Genomic DNA, 18,476 nt, shown 5'->3' with positions numbered 1-18,476 from the left:
GTGGTCATGTATGGATGTGAGAGTTGGACTGTGAAGAAGGCCAAGCACCAAAGAATTGATGCTTTTGAACTGTGGTGTTGGAGAAGACTCTTGAGAGTCCCTTGGACTGCAAGGAGATCCAACCAGTCCATTCTGAAGGAAATCAGCCCTGGGATTTCTTTGGAAGGAATGATGCTGAAGCTGAAACTCCAGTACTTTGGCCACTTCATGCGAAGAGTTGACTCATTGGAAAAGACTCTGATGCTGGGAGGGATTGGGGGCAAGAGGAGAAGGGGACGACAGAGGATGAGATGGCTGGATGGCATCACTGACTCGATGGACGTGGGTCCGGGTGAACTCCGGGAGTTTGTGATGGACAGGGAGGCCTGGCGTGCTGCGATTCATGGGGTCGAAAAGAGTCGGACACGACTGAGGGACTGATCTGATCTGAATGCCAAAGTTTAAGCCAACTTTTTGCCTCCTATCATTTCATTCATCTCCTATCTATGGCCTCCCCTTAGCACCTGGATGGGGCACCAACTCCACCATAACCCACATTCACTCTGAATTTTCATGAGTTTTCATTTTCCTGTTGACTTGGAGAAGTGTCTACCATGGTCCAGCTGGGCCCTCAGGACCCCATCCCTTGGCCACAGTGGATTTTTCTCGCCCTCACATACGACCTTGGTGGCCAATGACTACTGAGTTAAGAAGCTGACTGCTCCCTAAGAGGCTGATTTTGAACTTGTGGCCTCATTTTCTTTGGTACCAGAAGATGAGGGATGCCTCAAAACCTTTGCCAAAGCAGACCATGACCCCATTTAACATCTTTAGGAGGAGGCAACATCTGCATTGACACTCAAGACATCGCTTTTGTAGCCTGAATCTTTTATTGAACAGTCAGAAATGCCACTGGCTGGATTACTGTGTTCGATCTGTTGTTTATCAATGGGTACTCCAGCAACCATAACCTAGGAGACAGAACTGCAGAGTCCCAGGCTCTGTCTGGCCCCGCGAAACAGAATCTAACAGAATCTCCAGGTGATCTTTAAACACTGAGGTTTGACGAAAAGAGCTTCCCGGAACCAGGGAACAAAATGCTAGCCAGCTCCTGCTCCCTGCCTCTCCCACAGTTGTCCTTTTGATGGCTTAGCAGTAATGAATCCACCTGCCAATGCAGGAGATGTGGGTTCGATCCCTGGGTCGGGAAGATCCCCTGGAGAAAGAAATGGCAACCCACTCCAGCATTCTTGACCAGACTACAGTTCACGGAGTCGCAAAGAGTTGGACATGACTTAGCGACCAAACAACAACAGCTCCTTGAACACCTTCTCTCAGACTTCAAGGCCCACAAACAGGTGCTGCTGTTTCCACCACAAGGCAGAGTTCCTTCATGACTTGGGCAAACCCAGCAGGGACACCGGTCATGAGGATCTGTCTCAGACTGTCCCACATGACAGGCCCCCGGCACTGAGCTTGGGGACAGGAAGCAGCTGGTCCAGAGCAGGCATTGAGGCCAGCTGTGGGTAAGAGGAAGGAGGCAGAAACTGGGCCAGAGAAGCGGAACCAAAGGTCGGAGGTGCAAGGTGAAACTAACTGGAAAAGGAGTAAAGACACTGGAAAGTGAGCCGATTAGAAACAGACAGAGTGAAGGCTTGACTGTATCAGGTGAAGGGCTGTGGGCGAGCCTATCTGCTGGGTGGGGGGCTTGTGGGACTAATACAGCATGGGCAGAGTGCGGGTACACTGGTCTGGGAACTGGGCGAGGTATCCATTGCTCACAGTGCAGGGTGCCAAGTCAATGACTGATAAACCCTAGGACCTGCAACCCAGAATCATATAAACCACGAGCCAGAGGAAACAGAAGTCAGATCATGGGATTAATGATAGTTAAAACTGACTGAACATTAACCCCAAGCCAGGCACATTGATAAGTGCTCTATGTAAATGATTTAACCCCCCGAGAATTATTTAACCCCCTGTAAATTATTTACAGAACACCCCCACCCCAAGACTCCATGTGGTGAAGAGCATGGGGTGAATAGAAATGTGAAGTCCGAGACCAGGTGGGGTTTGAATCTAGACTCCTCCATCTCTTAGTTCTGTGATCAGGGCAAGCTAGTTAAATTCTCTGTTTCTCAGTCTCCTCGTCTGTAAAATGGGAGCATGTTAGTAGCTCTGTCATATGGTTGTAACAAGAGAGGTAACATGTAAAATGGTGCATCACAAAGAATAAAGTCAATTTCATTATAATAATTGTTCCTATCATTTGCCCTTTTCAGAGACAAAGAAACTGAAGCACAGAGATCTAAGTAACATTGAAGTGATGGGCCAGGGAAGTAAAGCCAGCCAGTGTTCCTATGGAAGCGGTGTGTGTAACCATTATGCCTTGCTGCCTCACATCAAGTCAGAGGAACAAGGTGAAGAGAGGGCGCCAAGGTGAGAGGCCCGGGAGAAGGCAGAACAGAGAAAGGACTCCTGGAGAGAGCTCTGAGCAGATCCCAGGGCTGTCGGCAGGGGCTGAGGGTGGGAGATGAGACAAGTGCGCTCTGAGAGCTGAGCACAGCCAGGACACACTGGAGACTGAACTTCTACATGGTTCCGGCAGTCGAGATTCAATCCTCCTGTTGAAACAAGTTTTCTAGATGGGATGTGTGGCCTATATCCAAAAACCCCGGGGCTTTGCTGCCAAGTCATCACTCTGGCAAGAACCACACCTGACTTTGTAGACCTGAAAAGTGACAACAGGAAATCGTTAGTCCTGAACTCCCGTGGGGCCGGGTTGCAGAGGAGAGCAATGGTAACAGCTAAGACATACTGAGTGATGACCACATGCAAGGTACCGTTTGATGCACCGAGTGCTGTAACTGAGTCTTCACCATAACCCAAAGAAGTCCCAATAGTATCCCCATCTTGTAGATGATGACACAGAGAGGTCAAGTAACATTCCTGAGGTCACACAGCAGGTAAGTCACAGAGCCAGGAACAAAACCCAAGCTCTCTGGCTCCACAGTCCATACTCTTAACTGCTAGGATTTATAATACCTAATCAGCTATTCTCAAAAGCAACTAGATAATTTATCAGACCTTGAAACATTTATCTGTGAAAGGTTTCTCAGCCTGAGTAGTCAAGTATACATAGAACAGTCAACTAAAAACCTAAAAATGGAGAAATTATTAGGCAATTCCAACTTGAGAGGTGTTCTACAAAATAACTGATCAGACCTCTTCAAAAGGGGCAAGGTCCTAAAAGACGAGGAAAGACTGAGGAACTGTCACTGGTGGGAGGAGACAGGACAGCTAAATGCACCGTGGGACCCTGGACTGGATCCCAGAACAGAAAGGACCTTCCTGGAAAAACTGGGGAAATCCAAGCAAGTTCTAATAGTATTGGAGCAAGGCTGATTTCTTAGTTTTAATCAATGTCCTGTGGTTATGTAAACTGTTGCCATTACAGGAAGCAGACTGAGGGGCATACGGGAACTCTCTGTCTTATTTTTACCGTTCTTCTTTAAGTCTAAAATTATCTAAAATTTTTACAGAATTTGGCGTTGAAAAAAAATATACATATGGCAAAAGGATCAAAACCAGTGACATTCTCAGTTTATAAATGAATGTGTTTATCTTTGTCATTGTAATCAGACTACATTTCCTCCTAAATATGTAAATAAGTACTCATTTTAACTTGACATTAAATCTGTTTAAAATTGTGAACAACAGAAGCTAGCAATGATTAAGTTTAGAAACCTGGATCTTCTTTAGAAAAACATATCACTTCGGTTTTAAATGTATAGAAATGTTGAATCACTAAGGTATACTGTTGTAGGTCAATCATACTTCAAAAAAAACACCCAAAGTCATACAAAAAAGAGATCAGAAATGAGGATTGGGGGCAGGAGAATTGGATGAAGGCAGTCAAAAGGCACACATTTCCAGTTAGAAAATAAAGAAGCACTAGAGAGGCAACATACAAACGATGAATATAATTAACACTATTGTATGTTGTATATGGAAGTTAGTAAGAGAATACATCCTAAGAGTTCTCATCGTAAGGAAAAATTTTTTCTATTTATTTTATTTTGTATTCATGTGAGATGATGGATGTTCACAATACTTATTGTGATCATCATTTCATGATGTATGTCATTCAAATCATCACGCCATGAAACCGACACAGGCCTGCACGTTAGTTATATCTCAAAAGAACTGGGAGAGAAAAAAGAACAGATCATTTACACGTGCTTTGAGGTGTGTCTCTCTCTCATCTTTCCCTCTCTGATTCACATTCTCAGCATCACTACTCAATAGATCTACTCAGTATCCACAGGTTGATGGCCACTGCCCAGGAAAGGCTCGGATCCCCTGGAGGTGAAGTATCACTTCATAGGCATGGGTGAGCTTCCCGAAGTGCAGCCCGTTTGACACACACTAGGAGGAATGGGAGCCGTGGCTGCGCGGGCGCAGGAGGGCCTAGAGGAGCTATTCCACATTGAAGGTCAGGAAGGGAGGCAGTGAGGAAATACCCCTCATCCAAGGTAAGGAGCAATGGCTGTGCTTTGCTGGAGCAGCCGTGAAGAGATACCCCACGCCCAAGGTAAGACAAACCCAAGTAAGACAGTAGGTGTTGCAAGAGGGCATCAGAGGACAAACACACTGAAACCATGCTCACAGGAAACTAGTCAATCTAATCACACTAGGACCACAGCCTTGTCTAACTCAATGAAACTAAGCCATGGCCGTGGGGCAACCCAAGACGGGCGGGTCATGGTGGAGAGATTTGACAGAATGTGGTCCACTGGAGAAGGGAATGGCAAACCACTTCAGTATTCTTGCCTTGAGATCCCCATGAACAATATGAAAAGGCAAAATGATAGGATACTGAAAGAGAAACTCCCCAGGTCAGTAGGTGCCAAATATGCTACTGGAGATCAGTGGAGAAATAACTCCAGAAAGAATGAAGGGATGGAGCCAAAGCAAATACAATACCCAGCTGTGGATGTGACTGGTGATAGAAGTAAGGTCCAATGCTGTAAAGAGCAATATTGCATAGGAACCAGGAATGTCAGGTCCATGAATCAAGGCAAATTGGAAGTGGTCAAACAAGAGATGGCAAGAGTGAATGTCGACATTCTAGGAATCAGCGAACTGAAATGGACTGGAATGGGTGATTTTAACTCAGATGACCATTACATCTACTACTGCGGGCAGGAATCCCTCAGAAGAAATGGAGTAGCCATCATGGTCAACAAAAGAGTCCGAAATGCAGTACTTGGATACAATCTCAAAAACGACAGAGTGATCTCTGTTCGTTTCCAAGGCAAACCATTCAATATCACAGTAATCCAAGTCTATGCCCCAACCAGTAATGCTGAAGAAGCTGAAGTTGAACGGTTCTATGAAGACCTACAAGACCTTTTAGAACTAACACCCAAAAAAGATGTCCTTTTCATTACAGGGGACTGGAATGCAAAAGTAGGAAGTCAAGAAACACCTGGAGTAACAGGCAAATTTGGCCTTGGAATATGGAATGAAGCAGGGCAAAGACTAATAGAGTTTTGCCAAGAAAATGCACTGGTCACAACAAACACCCTCTTCCAACAACACAAGAGAAGACTCTATACATGGACATCACCAGATGGTCAACACCGAAATCAGATTGATTATATTCTTTGCAGCCAAGGATGGAGAAGCTCTATACAGTCAGCAAAAACAAGACCAGGAGCTGACTGTGGCTCAGACCATGAACTCCTTATTGCCAAATTCAGACTGAAATTGAAGAAAGTAGGGAAAACCACTAGACCATTCAGGTATGATCTAAATCAAATCCCTTATGATTATACAGTGGAAGTGAGAAACAGATTTAAGGGCCTAGATCTGATAGATAGAGTGCCTGATGAACTATGGAATGAGGTTCATGACATTGTACAGGAGACAGGGATCAAGACCATTCCCACAGAAAAGAAATGCAAAAAAGCAAAATGGCTCTCTGGGAGGCCTTACAAATAGCTGTGAAAAGAAGAGAAGCGAAAAGCAAAGAAGAAAAGGAAAGATATAAACATCTGAATGCAGAGTTCCAAAGAACAGCAAGAAGAGATAAGAAAGCCTTCTTCAGCAATCAATGCAAAGAAATAGAGGAAAACAACAGAATGGGAAAGACCAGGGATCTCTTCAAGAAAATCAGAGATACCAAAGGAACATTTCATGCAAAGATGAGCTCGATAAAGGACAGAAATGGTATGGACCTAACAGAAGCAGAAGATATTAAGAAGAGATGGCAAGAATACACAGAAGAACTGTACAAAAAGATCTTCACGACCCAGATAATCACGATGGTGTGATCACTGACCTAGAGCCAGACATCCTGGAATGTGAAGTCAAGTGGGCCTTAGAAAGCATCACTATGAACAAAGCTAGTGGAGGTGATGGAATTCCAGTTGAGCTATTCCAAATCCTGAAAGATGATGCTGTGAAAGTGCTGCACTCAATATGCCAGCAAATTTGGAAAACTCAGCAGTGGCCACAGGACTGGAAAAGGTCAGTTTTCATTCCAATCCCAAAGAAAGGCAACGCCAAAGAATGCTCAAACTACTGCACAATTGCACTCATCTCACACACTAGTCAAGTAATGCTCAAAATTCTCCAAGCCAGGCTTCAGTAATATGTGAACCATGAACTTCCTGACGTTCAAGCTGGTTTTAGAAAAGGAAGAGGAACCAGGGATCAAATTGCCAACATCTGCTGGATCATAGAGAAAGCAAGAGAGTTCCAGAAAAACATCTATTTCTGCTTTATTGACTATGCCAAAGCCTTTGACTGTGTGGATCACAATCAACTGTGGAAAATTCTTCAAGAGATGGGAATACCAGACCACCTGATCTGCCTCTTGAGAAATCTGTATGCAGATCAGGAAGCAACAGTTAGAACTGGACATGGAACAACAGACTGGTTCCAAATAGGAAAAGGAGTACATCAAGGCTGCATATTGTCACCCTGTTTATTTAACTTATATGCAGAGTACATCATGAGAAACGCTGGACTGGAAGAAACACAAGCTGGAATCAAGATTGCCAGGAGAAATATCAATAACCTCAGATATGCAGATGACACCACCCTTATGGCAGAAAGTGAAGAGGAACTCAAAAGCCTCTTGATGAAAGTGAAAGTGGAGAGTGAAAAAGTTGGCTTAAAGCTCAACATTCAGAAAACGAAGACCATGGCATCCGGTCCCACCACTTCATGGGAAATAGGTGGGGAAACAGTGGAAACAGTGTCAAACTTTATTTTTTGGGGCTCCAAAATCACTGCAGATGGTGACTGCAGCCATGAAATTAAAAGACGCTTACTCCTTGGAAGGAAGGTTATGTCCAACCTAGATAGCATATTCAAAAGCAGAGACATTACTTTGCCAACAAAGGTTCGTCTAGTCAAGGCTATGGTTTTTCCTGTGGTCATGTATGGATATGAGAGTTGGACTGTGAAGAAGGCTGAGTGCTGAAGAATTGATGCTTTTGAACTGTGGTGTTGGAGAAGACTCTTGAGAGTCCCTTGGACTGCAAGGAGATCCAACCAGTCCATTCTGAAGGAGATCAGCCCTGGGATTTCTTTGGATGGAATGATGCTAAAGCTGAAACTCCAGTACTTTGGCCACCTCATGCGACGAGTTGACTCATTGGAAAAGACTCTGATGCTGGGAGGGACTGGGGGCAAGAGGAGAAGGGGACGATAGAGGATGAGATGGTTGGATGGCATCACTGACTCGGACGTGAGTCTCAGTGAACTCTGGGAGTTGGTGATGTACAGGGAGGCATGGCATGCTGTGATTCATGGGGTCGCAAAGAGTCGGACACGACTGAGCGACTGATCTGATCTGATCTGAGGAGGAATGGGCAAGCCAGGGAGACCTGCATCTTCATGAGGGTCAACATGGCTGGCAGCCAGAGAGATAAAGGACAAACAGAGGCACAGCTCCCGATAACTACGTACAGGGCCCGGAGGTAAACACTCTGCCTGCATTAGCCCATTTAATCCTCTCCACAGCCCCAGGAGGAAGAAACTATGATTATAACTCTCAAGTCACTGATCGGGGAATTGAAGATCAGAGAGGTTAAACAATTTCTAAAGGTCACACAGCAAGTCAGCAGTAGAGTTGGGATACAGCATGAAAAGCATGTTATCATGAGAGACTGTAGGTTTCCCTTTCTTTGTTGACTTTCTTACTTCAGCCAAAATTGGATTGGCTCTCTCTAACAAATCATCCTCTGGTTTGTCCTCAACTCAGAGAGTAAGATGCAAAGTGAACCAGACAAATATCACAGAACACACACCATGTACCAGATGCTCTATATCCATCATTCCATTTGATCATCACCAAAGAGGAGTGGTTATCAACTCCATATTCAAAGGAGGTAACTGGGGCTCAGAAAGGTTGCTGCTGGGATTCTCCAGGCAAGAACACTGGAATGGGTTGCCATTTCCTTCTCCAGTGCATGAAAGTGAAAAGTGAAAGTGAAGTCACTCAGTCGTGTCCGACTCTTAGTGACCCCATGGACTGCAGCCTACCAGGCTCCTCTGCACATGAGATTTTCCAGGCAAGAGTACTGGAGTGGGGGTGCCATTGCCTTCTCCATCAGAAAGGTTACCAGACAGCTAAGTGGGCACACTGGAATTTTTCAAGCTTGAATCTTCCTGATAGCCAAGGCCCATCATGCTCTCTTCATTCATTCCATTTCCAAGGAAGACTCATAAAGTGAAAAAAAAAATCAAGTAGGTAAGAAGAAAGAAAACCTCTTCTCAAGTCCCTGCAGAGTAACCTTAAAAGACAGATCTACATAAGCAAATTCATGCAGATTCTGCCATTGTCCTTGATTTCACCTGTCACAGTGATCAAATCCAGATTATTTAGACCCTAAAAAATTAGAGTAGCTTGTTTGTTTTGCTTGTTTTCTTTTCTTTGGGGCCTACATCTCTTATTTTAGACATCTCCATGACTTAAACCATCTAGATAATTGCAAACACCCCTCTCCTGCATTCCAGTGTGTTTGTTTGTTTAAGAAACTCAGATTTACAATCCCTTTCACAAAATAGGCGTTCCTAAATGAAAACACGTGCACGTGGCAAATGGGCTCAGCCTGGCACTTGGAAGTTCCTTTACTGGTTTCAGCCAGAATAAAGCCACACCAAACCAGCTTAGTGCCCCTCAATGCAAGCCCAGTCCGTTGGTTTCAAACTTGGAAACAGAATCAGCAATATCACTCTCTCCTTCCTCAAAAGTGAATTCTCGGTATAGCATTTCACATTCTGAAAAGAAAAGCAATATGGAATTTTGGAAAGGACAGAAGCCCCAGATCCTAACACACAGGCGCAGTGGAAGCAGCCTGATGCCTCTGCACTATAATACTTGGAGGACCGATTATTCTGAAATGTTGTTTGGGCGATGACACACAGGATACTTGGGGGACCCTGCCTCCTGGGAACTCAGCAATCTTAGAGCAGCTCGCAGCTCCGCATCATACATCGCCTACAAAGGCAGAGGAAAAGCCAGAAATGAATATTAATGACTGATCTGAAGCAGTTTAAAATTGTCACAAACCTGAACTGTTTTGTCAAAATCTTCATTTCGGAAAACACTCACCCTTCCCATTTGCATCAGCAATTGGTGTCTTTATGAGCAACTCTAAAAGTCCACAGCTCTTCTTTCTCATGAAATTTAACTACTTAGCATACAATGAGAACCTTTCCAAAGTGCTGGAAGCAAGAAGGGCAGAGGGAACCAAAAGAGTCTCTTCCAGGAACTGAAACTCTGGACTGGATTGATAAATAGTGTGCTTTGAATTTACGGCTCACAGACCAACAAGAATATGAAAGATATGTGTGTCCCAACAAACACATAACACGTGGCTCTCTTCAATTAAATTCTATTGAAAGTCAAATCTGCATGGATGTCATTAAAAGCTGGCAATCTTGGAAAGTGTGTGTAGGCATCCTGGCAAATGGTAGCTCTGAAAGGAGAAGATAGACGGGTAAGCCGAAACCCCATTGTTTGTGGATTGACTGCATTAAAATCTGTGACACACAGACCAGTGTCTGGCATAAAGGAAGTGCTGCAGCAAGGTTAGTTAGCTGTCCTTCCTGCTGCTATTGTTATTACTAACATTCTTATTAGACTGCCCAGATGCACAAAATTTTTAGAAAACCTTCATCACCTTTAGGCAATTCCAGTTAGATAAGCAATGCAGATTGTTTAAAGAAGGCAGACATGACATCCAGAATGAGCAAACTCCCACCCACAAAGAGCAAGAAGTCCCGGCCTCTGACACTTTCCTAGGGAGAGACCACCTAGCAGCTGGGGAGCTGAGGAGTCTTTACTTGAGCCTTGAGAAGATGCCAAGGACTTCTGATGAGAACCAGTTCAGAAAGATATTTGATCGCATTTTCCAATGAGAAGCATATGTCCAAGGTACATACGCTTGCTTCATTCACGTAAGGATGGAAACAATGCTAAGTACACTCTGTCCTAAGAACTTAATTACTCATGCTTACCCTGCCATAAATCAGCCAACTGAAAGGTTGTTCTGAGAACAACTTCTGGGCAATCTTAATCGCGTGGCAATTCCCAAGAGCTAAAACAAATGCTCGATGTAGTCTGGACATCCATAGAGTTGATAAAAAGCTGTGTTTGATTTTTTTTTTTCTCCTTTGCATGAGCATCACTCATGACATCTATTATTCCGGGTAAGCACAAACAGCAAAACCCTTACTCTCAAGCTTCTATTGGGTTCAGGTTCATTATCTTCAAGAGACATCTGATTCTTCCAGGAAATCTATAAAAGGTCTGATCAGTAATGACTCACATATTTTCATAACCCATCTGATTTTATCATTTAATCCCTTGGCCAAGTTCCAAAAACAACCCAGTGCTCGTTGATTTGATCAAACAACACCCAGCACCTTCCCGAAACATGTGATGCCAATATTCTTAGCACCTCCGCCCCACAGAATGGGACACCTCCTTGAAACAGGAAAACCTCAATACCCTGGATGAGGCAACTCCACCTAAACATTTCACCAAAGGGGGGCTGGGTTTTGCTTTCCTTTGAAAAAAGCATCCAGGTAGCGATCCAGATGGTTTGTGAGCACTAACCTTCTCCGAATAGGGTCCTGGGGTGTCTTCATGGACACACACGGGAGAGTTATTCTGGGTGACCTGGGGTTAAAGAGTTTTATATTAAATCCCGGCTAATCTTTGCTGCTCCCTGGACTGATCTCTTGACACATCTTAGTTCAAGTCTACAAGAGAACTGCAAAATGACAGCGTGAATTTGTTGGGGGTTCGTTTCTCTTTCCCTTTCTTCCAGTCAATTCTGTCCTGTCAATAACCTTTTTCCTCCTCTGTGTTAAGTAGCGGTATAGTTGAGCCAAAGCGGAAAATAAAGAATGAAGAATGGAGCTGAGGGACCCAGTGGCTGTCTTTCCAAGGACAGCGCTAAGGCATTCAGGGAGCTGGGCTGCGGTGGCGCCTGCAGACGCTGCGGCCTCGCTGTTTGTTTTGACAGCCACTGGGTATTTTTAGATCTGTAGGGAGAAGTTAAGCGGCACAGGCTGGCTGCCACTAATGACACCCTGAGCTTAAAGAAGCAGGATGCACACAGCGACTGCTGAAGCTTCGGGCGTCGGAAGGCCACACCTGACTTAGCAATCACACATACGTGGAAGCAGAGGTGGAAAAGGGAGAAAGAGTTCTTCATAAACTTAGTAAATTAAGTACTGCAGAGCTCAGGTGTAAGCCACATAACCATGAGATTTTTAGGAGTTTTTAGTAGCTATATATATTTCTTTTCCTTCCTTCCTTTTCCCTCCTTCTTTGCTTTTTTCTTTTTTTCCTTTCTTTTTACTCTTCCACCCCTTTCCATCTGATCCTAGACGTGAACCAAGTGATCTAGTCAGATGACCTTTCCTACACCGGTCAGACCAGGAATGGGTGGGACTGGGATCCAGCTAATGAGGCTGTTCCCTGGGCCTTTTCCTTGAAGCATCAGGAAAGAAGCACTTTTTATTACTAAGCTCATCGACGGTGAGGATGCTGTAAGCTTTGAGCTCTCAGGAGCCTCAAATCACTACCTGAAACAAGACAACCCAGGAAAGCCCAAGAGATGGGAGGGAACAGCATGATCCTCATGATGTCTGTGCCCTTGGCCCTGATCCATCACTGACTCCCTAGACACCCTCGTGACCTTAACCAATAAAGCTCCCCTTTGCTCCCTTTGAGTTGGGGTTCCACCAAGAGTACCCCAAAGAAGCGTAAGGCAGAGTGATCTCCAAACGTAGATTTCTAAAAACGCCAGAGGAAGGTTAAAGTACAAGCCATACGCCTATCCACTCACGCCCATCCTGCTGCCCAAGGCCTCTTAACTGCCCTCATTTGCCCTCAGAAAGCAGGTGGGAAATTCCCAGCTGATCCTACTTTGTACTTTCGGAAAATAAAAAGTAGCATTCATTTCCTACAGTTGTCACATGGCACGCTTTCATTTGTTGTCATTCCCAGAAAACCAAACTTTCCTGATGGTTTTCATGCCCCACAACGGAGTGTGAGTACTGACCTCTGATCACACAGTCCCCTCCATTGAGTGATACTGACGATGATGAACTTGCCATAGTCTACGGCCCTGGGCAAAGCAGTCAACAGCAGTTAGACGTTTCCTTACAGTTCAGTTCAGTTCAGTCTCTCAGTCATGTCCGACTCTTGTGACCCCATGGACTGCAGCACGCCAGGCCTCCCTGTCCGTCACAAGCTCCCGGAGTTCACGCAAACTCATGTCCACTGAGTCGGTGATGCCATCCAACCATCTCATCCTCTGTCATACCCTTTTCCTCCTGCCTTCGATCTTTCCCAGAATCAGGGTCTTTTCAAATGAGTCAGTTCTTCACCTCAGATGGCCAAAGTATTAGAGTTTCAGCTTCAGCATAAGTCCTTCCAATGAATATTCAGGACTGATTTCCATTAGGATGGACTGGTTGGATCTCCTTGCAGTCCAAGGGACTCTCAAGAGTCTTCTCCAACACCACAGTTCAAAAGCATCAATTTTTCAGGGCTCAGCTTTCTTTATAGTCCAACTCTCACATCCATATATGACTACTGGAATGTTTACTTTACATATATATAATGTTTACATACATGATCTGGTTAAATCCTCACAACTCTTTGAAGCAGATAACTATCACATACCCATTTTACAGGTGAAGATACTGAGGTTCAGAAAGATGGAACAACTTGCGCAAGATCACACAGCAAGTAAGACGTGGAGTCAAGCTTCCAATTCAACCCCATGTACCTCCAAAGCCTGTGGTCGACTGCTATGTATCGAACCACCCATTGCTTGATGGACCTTTACTTGCTATTTATTCACGCTGTGTGTTCCATCCTGGTCTGTCAGCCTCTCTACATTTTCACTCCCACAGAGCTCCTGTTAAACTGATGTCTTCCTGAACTTTGTGTGTTTGATTCGCCAGCATTTCACTGTGATTCTTCAAGAGGGAGGAAGAGAGGCAACCAGACCAGTTACATCGTGATTTAGCTAATCTTTGGCAGAATCACGAATCCAGTCCTCAAGATGAAAATTCTATTTCCAAGAGAACAAATCCTAAGTTTAAAATTGTTCACCGAAAAAGTAAAAGATGATTTAGATCATGCTTCAAACATTTATGGTATACTATTTCTCAGCTCTCCAGGAATAAGAAGAACTTAAGTGCTTCTTTGGAACCGGATTCCAAAGTCTGGTTCTGCTTTCCTCACCCAAACACAACAAAAGTTAAAATCCAACAGACAACCATCTAAGGAAACTGTTAAACATATATGAAAAAATGTATATACAAAGATGTGTGTGATCACGTGGTTTGCAACAGTGATGTGTAAGAAGTAATGTCCAACAATAAGTGATTAAGTCAACAGCACAGTATGATTTGAAAACTTGCAAAGTGACGAGTCATTAAAGTTATGTTGATGAAGAATATAGTGGGGAAAAAACAAACCTGTCACAGTGCTCAGTGAAAGATGCAGACTTTAAAATGTTGATTAAAAAAAAACAGATTAAAAAGACATTAAAATGATTGTGGTGATTTTTTTTTTTGGTTGGTTGCTCTCTTGCTTTGTGATTTTTTTTGGTTGAAATCTGTTTTGTTTTGAGCACCATTATTTTTATCATGATGTTATTTGACAAATGATTGTTAATACTGGTTATTAATAAAAAAGCTACAAAGATTAGGCAGATGAAGATGTTACTGAGGTTATCAGAGAAAAGGAAAGTATTAGCTTAACGTGCCAGGGTGGGTGGGAGTCCAGACTCAAGTCAACTGCCTGGGATTGGATTCTGGTTCTGTTACTCACTTGCTTTGTAACTGAGCAAGTTGCCCATTCTCTCAGCATCTCCATTTCCCCACCTAGAAAACAAGGTTGAAAACAGTAATAGTGACCCCGGGGAGTCGTTCTGAAGGTCACAAGAGCTAACACACGTGAAGCATTTAAAACAATGCCTGGCATAGGGCATGTTCTGGATAAGCTGTTGCTTATTATGGTGAAAACCACTCAAGGGCAAGCACCCTATCTTATCCACATTTATATTTCCAGCAAGTATCACGAGGCTTCATGCACAGTGGGTGTCTGATCAATGTCTGTTGAATGGTACCCAGATGGGTTCCTGGGGGCAATGCTAGGGCTTGCAGGAGCAGCCACCACGATACCACCTCAATCATGATGCGTTTTGTGGAAATCTCTCTCCAGATCCTGTCCCTGGGGCTTCTTGGTGCCGAAGGGTCAGCAGTCGTTCTAGTGGTAAGTCTGGAGCATTGACAGTTAACAGAATAAAGGAGACAGCTGAAAAACAGTACGGCCACAACCCAGTAAAGTTTAGCAGTGGCCTGCCATCTTCCTCTACTGTTCTGGTCTGGACTCTGTTGGTTACTTGAAAGAGAAATGCACTCACACACAACAAAAGGGGAGAGTGTGATAATGTGAGGCGTGGGTATCTCATGGAATCCAAGAACAAGAAACAAAGTAATAATAGAAGTTGTCCTGCCAAATGCAATTTGGACCAGGGACTGGATGATTGGTTAGTGAGAGCTGAGGATGACTTTGTGAAATATCATAATTCTAGAAATATTTTAACTCAAAGTATATAACAAGCATTTGTCAAACTCTGGATGACCTCAGATCCCACATGGAATATGGAAGAAGAGTGTTCTCATCCATATGGCTTGATCCTAGAATGTCTTCATTCTGAACTCATCCTTAAAATCCCATGAGTTTTAGAAATATAATGTACAGATAAATGAAGATGACCTGTTCCTGCTCAAACAAGGAAGGCCAGCCCAGAGGCCATCTGCTCAGCATATGGCCATAATTCAAAACGACAAGCATGAGGAGGATCCAAGAATCCTGAATCCTAAAAGAGTCTCAGACTGTTCCAGCTTTCAGCCCAGTGGATTAGAGAACATCCATTCATCACTGAGGCTTACTCACTTGCTGAGTTACCTGTCCGTACTTGCGCTGTGGCATACTCATCAGTGTCCCAACCTCCAAACCTTCAGAAGATTCACCAACTTCACGAATGAAAAATACCATCACAGAGTTTTGGCCATTGATCTGTTTATGCTATTAGACAATTACACAAATAACTGAGAACGTTAATCATAGAATTTGGAGGATGTAAAAGGATTTTAGAAATCGAATCATCAACCTTATATTTTACATATGAAAGAAAGAATAAAGATTAGAGAGGTCAAGGTGATTGCGAAAGCCCAGAAGCCTACAGTCAGAGTCTCAGGGCAGTATAGTTTTTCTACTCTGCTGCTGCTGCTGCTAAGTCGCTTCAGTAAATAGGTAACCACCTGCCTACATATGGCCCAACTCATAGAGAGGCACTTGGTTAAACTTCCCAGAAATTTGTTGCTTATACAAGGATAAACTAAAGACATATGATAATAAAAATTTACTCACATGCTGAATGATGGTAAGATCATAATCACATATACATCATATGTGATCGGGCCTCAGAGTGAAATAGAAATATTCAAAAACAAAAGTTCTCCCCCTCTCCCCTAAGTGTAACTTAGAAAGACCAGTAAATCTCCCAGGTCAAACCATCTCTGCCGTCCTCTTTATGAATCAGAAAAATGGACAACTTTTTCGATACTCAGAAGAGGAATAACAGAGGTTGAAAGTATATGACATGAGAAGCGCATCACGGATTGTTTCTCATTTCATCCTCTTCACAACTTTACAAGAAAAATAGTATCTCCCTTTTTTCAGATGAGCAAACTGAGGCCCTGAGAGGTCAGGTAATTTCTCCAAGCTAGTCTGTTTTATTCTAAAGCCTCCAAATTTTGCAATACTGTGTCTCCCATTCTTCCCAGGCAGAAGATCCTGCAGCGGAGCATGGTTGCCAGAGAAATGGTCTTTTTGGAACTCCTTAAACATACACTGTTTGAGACCTGTAAGTTATCTCAGAACACTAGCTCTACAAGGAACCAGGCAAGCCCATCTGCTCTCCTGATCTTCCCCCAAGATGGGTTCCTTCAAAGATACAGGGCTTAGTTTCATTTCTCTCTGCCTGATTCTCCTTAGTATCTTCTAACCAAACTCATATAATAATTTTTCTTGACCCTACAGGAATTTGACTCATCAGAGTTAGAATTTAGGGGCTTCCCTGGTAGCTCAGTGGTAAAGAATCCATCTGATAATGCAGGAGACATGGGTTCAGGACATGGTCCAGGAAGATCCCGCATGCCTGAGAGCAACTACGCCCACGGGCCACAGCTGTTGAGCCAGTGCTCTAGAGCCCAGGAGCGCAACTGCGGAGCCCACGTTCACTGCAGCCCATGTTCCACAACAAGAGGAACCAAGGCAACGAGAAGCCCACATACCGCAACTAGAGAGTAGGTCCCTCTCGCCACAACTAGAGAAAAACCCAAGGAGCAACGAAGACCCAGCACAGCCAATAAATAAACAAAATTATTTTTAAAAGAATTTAGGCAGAGGAGATGCAAAGCAGCAAGCAAAATCATCCTTTGGAAAATACTATCTCTGAGCCTCACCGTGTTCCTTGCCATGTTTTTTCCATATCACCAGGTTTTCCTCTTCAATGGTATACCAAAATTCTTAGGCCCGTCTTGCCTTTTCATCTCTTACTCTCCTACTGTGTCAGGAAAGGAAAATTCCATGGACAGAGGAGCCTGGCGGGCTACAGTCTAGGGGTCACAAACAGTTGGACACGACCGAGCTTGCGCGCACACACACACAAAGGAACATGTCTTTTTAAAATGCATATATTTTCTATATACTTTCAGACACTGACAACCTCAGATACCACTGCAATGAAATTCAAAGATGTGAGTATAAAGCAAAACTCAATACTGAAGAAAAGCCATCAAAGTGTTATTACTTGGATGGCAGGTTCAAGCATTTTCTTCTGAAAGGAAAACAGGAAACCAATTCTTATTTTTGAAAATGAAAACAAAGTCACTTTAAGATGTTTTCTTTTGAATATCCTAATAGATTTCAAGAGATTCAACAATGTTAGGGAAATAATGATGTGTGGCATGTGAATCAACCATTTTAGGCACAACAATTAGCACACTGAAAGCTTACTGTGTGCCATAACTTCGCTCTACATTTTCTATGAATTTATCCTCACAACCGCCGCTAAAAGATCTGGTGAAACCTATATTACCTACGTGGAAACTGAGGCTCAGAAAATTTAAGCAAGTTGCTTTAATATTACTTTGTCTGAGAAGGTTATCTATGACTTTAACACGTGGCATTTCTTTAAAATAAAAATGAGGACAGCCATTTATATCTCAATAAGCTGCAAACCTACACTTTCTGACTTTCTCATCTTCCAGCAGCCTCCTCCATTCTCTCCTGGAATTGGTATAACAACTTGCTCCTGACCAACCAATCACTGTAGATGGACATCTTAATTATAGGAAGGATTATCTGAGCAGGAACAGGTCAACTCTTTCCGGGAATGAGAGAAAGTGCTCGTTTACGCATCCTGCTTCTGAACAAGTGACTCAGAGAGACACTCAGTCTTTTAAGCAACCTGAAATTCTGGGAAAACAGACTCTTTAGCCACAGAAGAGGATCAGGTGCAAATGGTTGGCTCATTTTAGTCTTTCCCTGCGGATGAAGTGAGAAAGCAAGCCCATACCCCATTTTCCAGCACTGCAACCGTCTCTCACTATTAGAGCCATGTAACCTTCCCCTTGGAACGACTCTCTGGACAGCTCTCTTTAATAATTCACTCTGGATAACTGACCAGAGAGGGTTTGGTTGTCATGGCAACAGCTGAAAGCCCTTATTTGTTTCTTTTTAAGTATCTAAAACATAAGACCATTTCTTCTCAAATGTTGAATTCATGACGGAAACTGTCTATATGTGAGAGTGAAATGTGAACAGGTGGAGAAAAGATACCTTAAAATGCAGTCTCTAAGTCATTAAATAATCA

General features: G+C 43.5%; 1 long non-coding RNA gene across 1 annotated transcript; it reads left to right on the top strand.

Annotated features, from left to right (window-relative positions):
* Positions 1-972: 972 nt before the first annotated feature.
* On the top strand, positions 973-13,935 carry LOC138990941 (uncharacterized). The gene is made up of 3 exons (XR_011466975.1): positions 973-1,647; positions 2,262-2,945; positions 13,213-13,935. It is a non-coding gene; the product is annotated as an uncharacterized lncRNA (long non-coding RNA).
* The last annotated feature ends 4,541 nt before the right edge of the window (positions 13,936-18,476 follow it).

Source organism: Bos mutus, chromosome 15, assembly GCF_027580195.1.
Source record: "Bos mutus isolate GX-2022 chromosome 15, NWIPB_WYAK_1.1, whole genome shotgun sequence".
NCBI classification, from domain to species: domain Eukaryota; kingdom Metazoa; phylum Chordata; class Mammalia; order Artiodactyla; family Bovidae; genus Bos; species Bos mutus.
The sequence above is the reverse complement of the archived record's forward strand: the minus strand, read 5'-3'. Positions and strand labels throughout refer to the sequence as shown.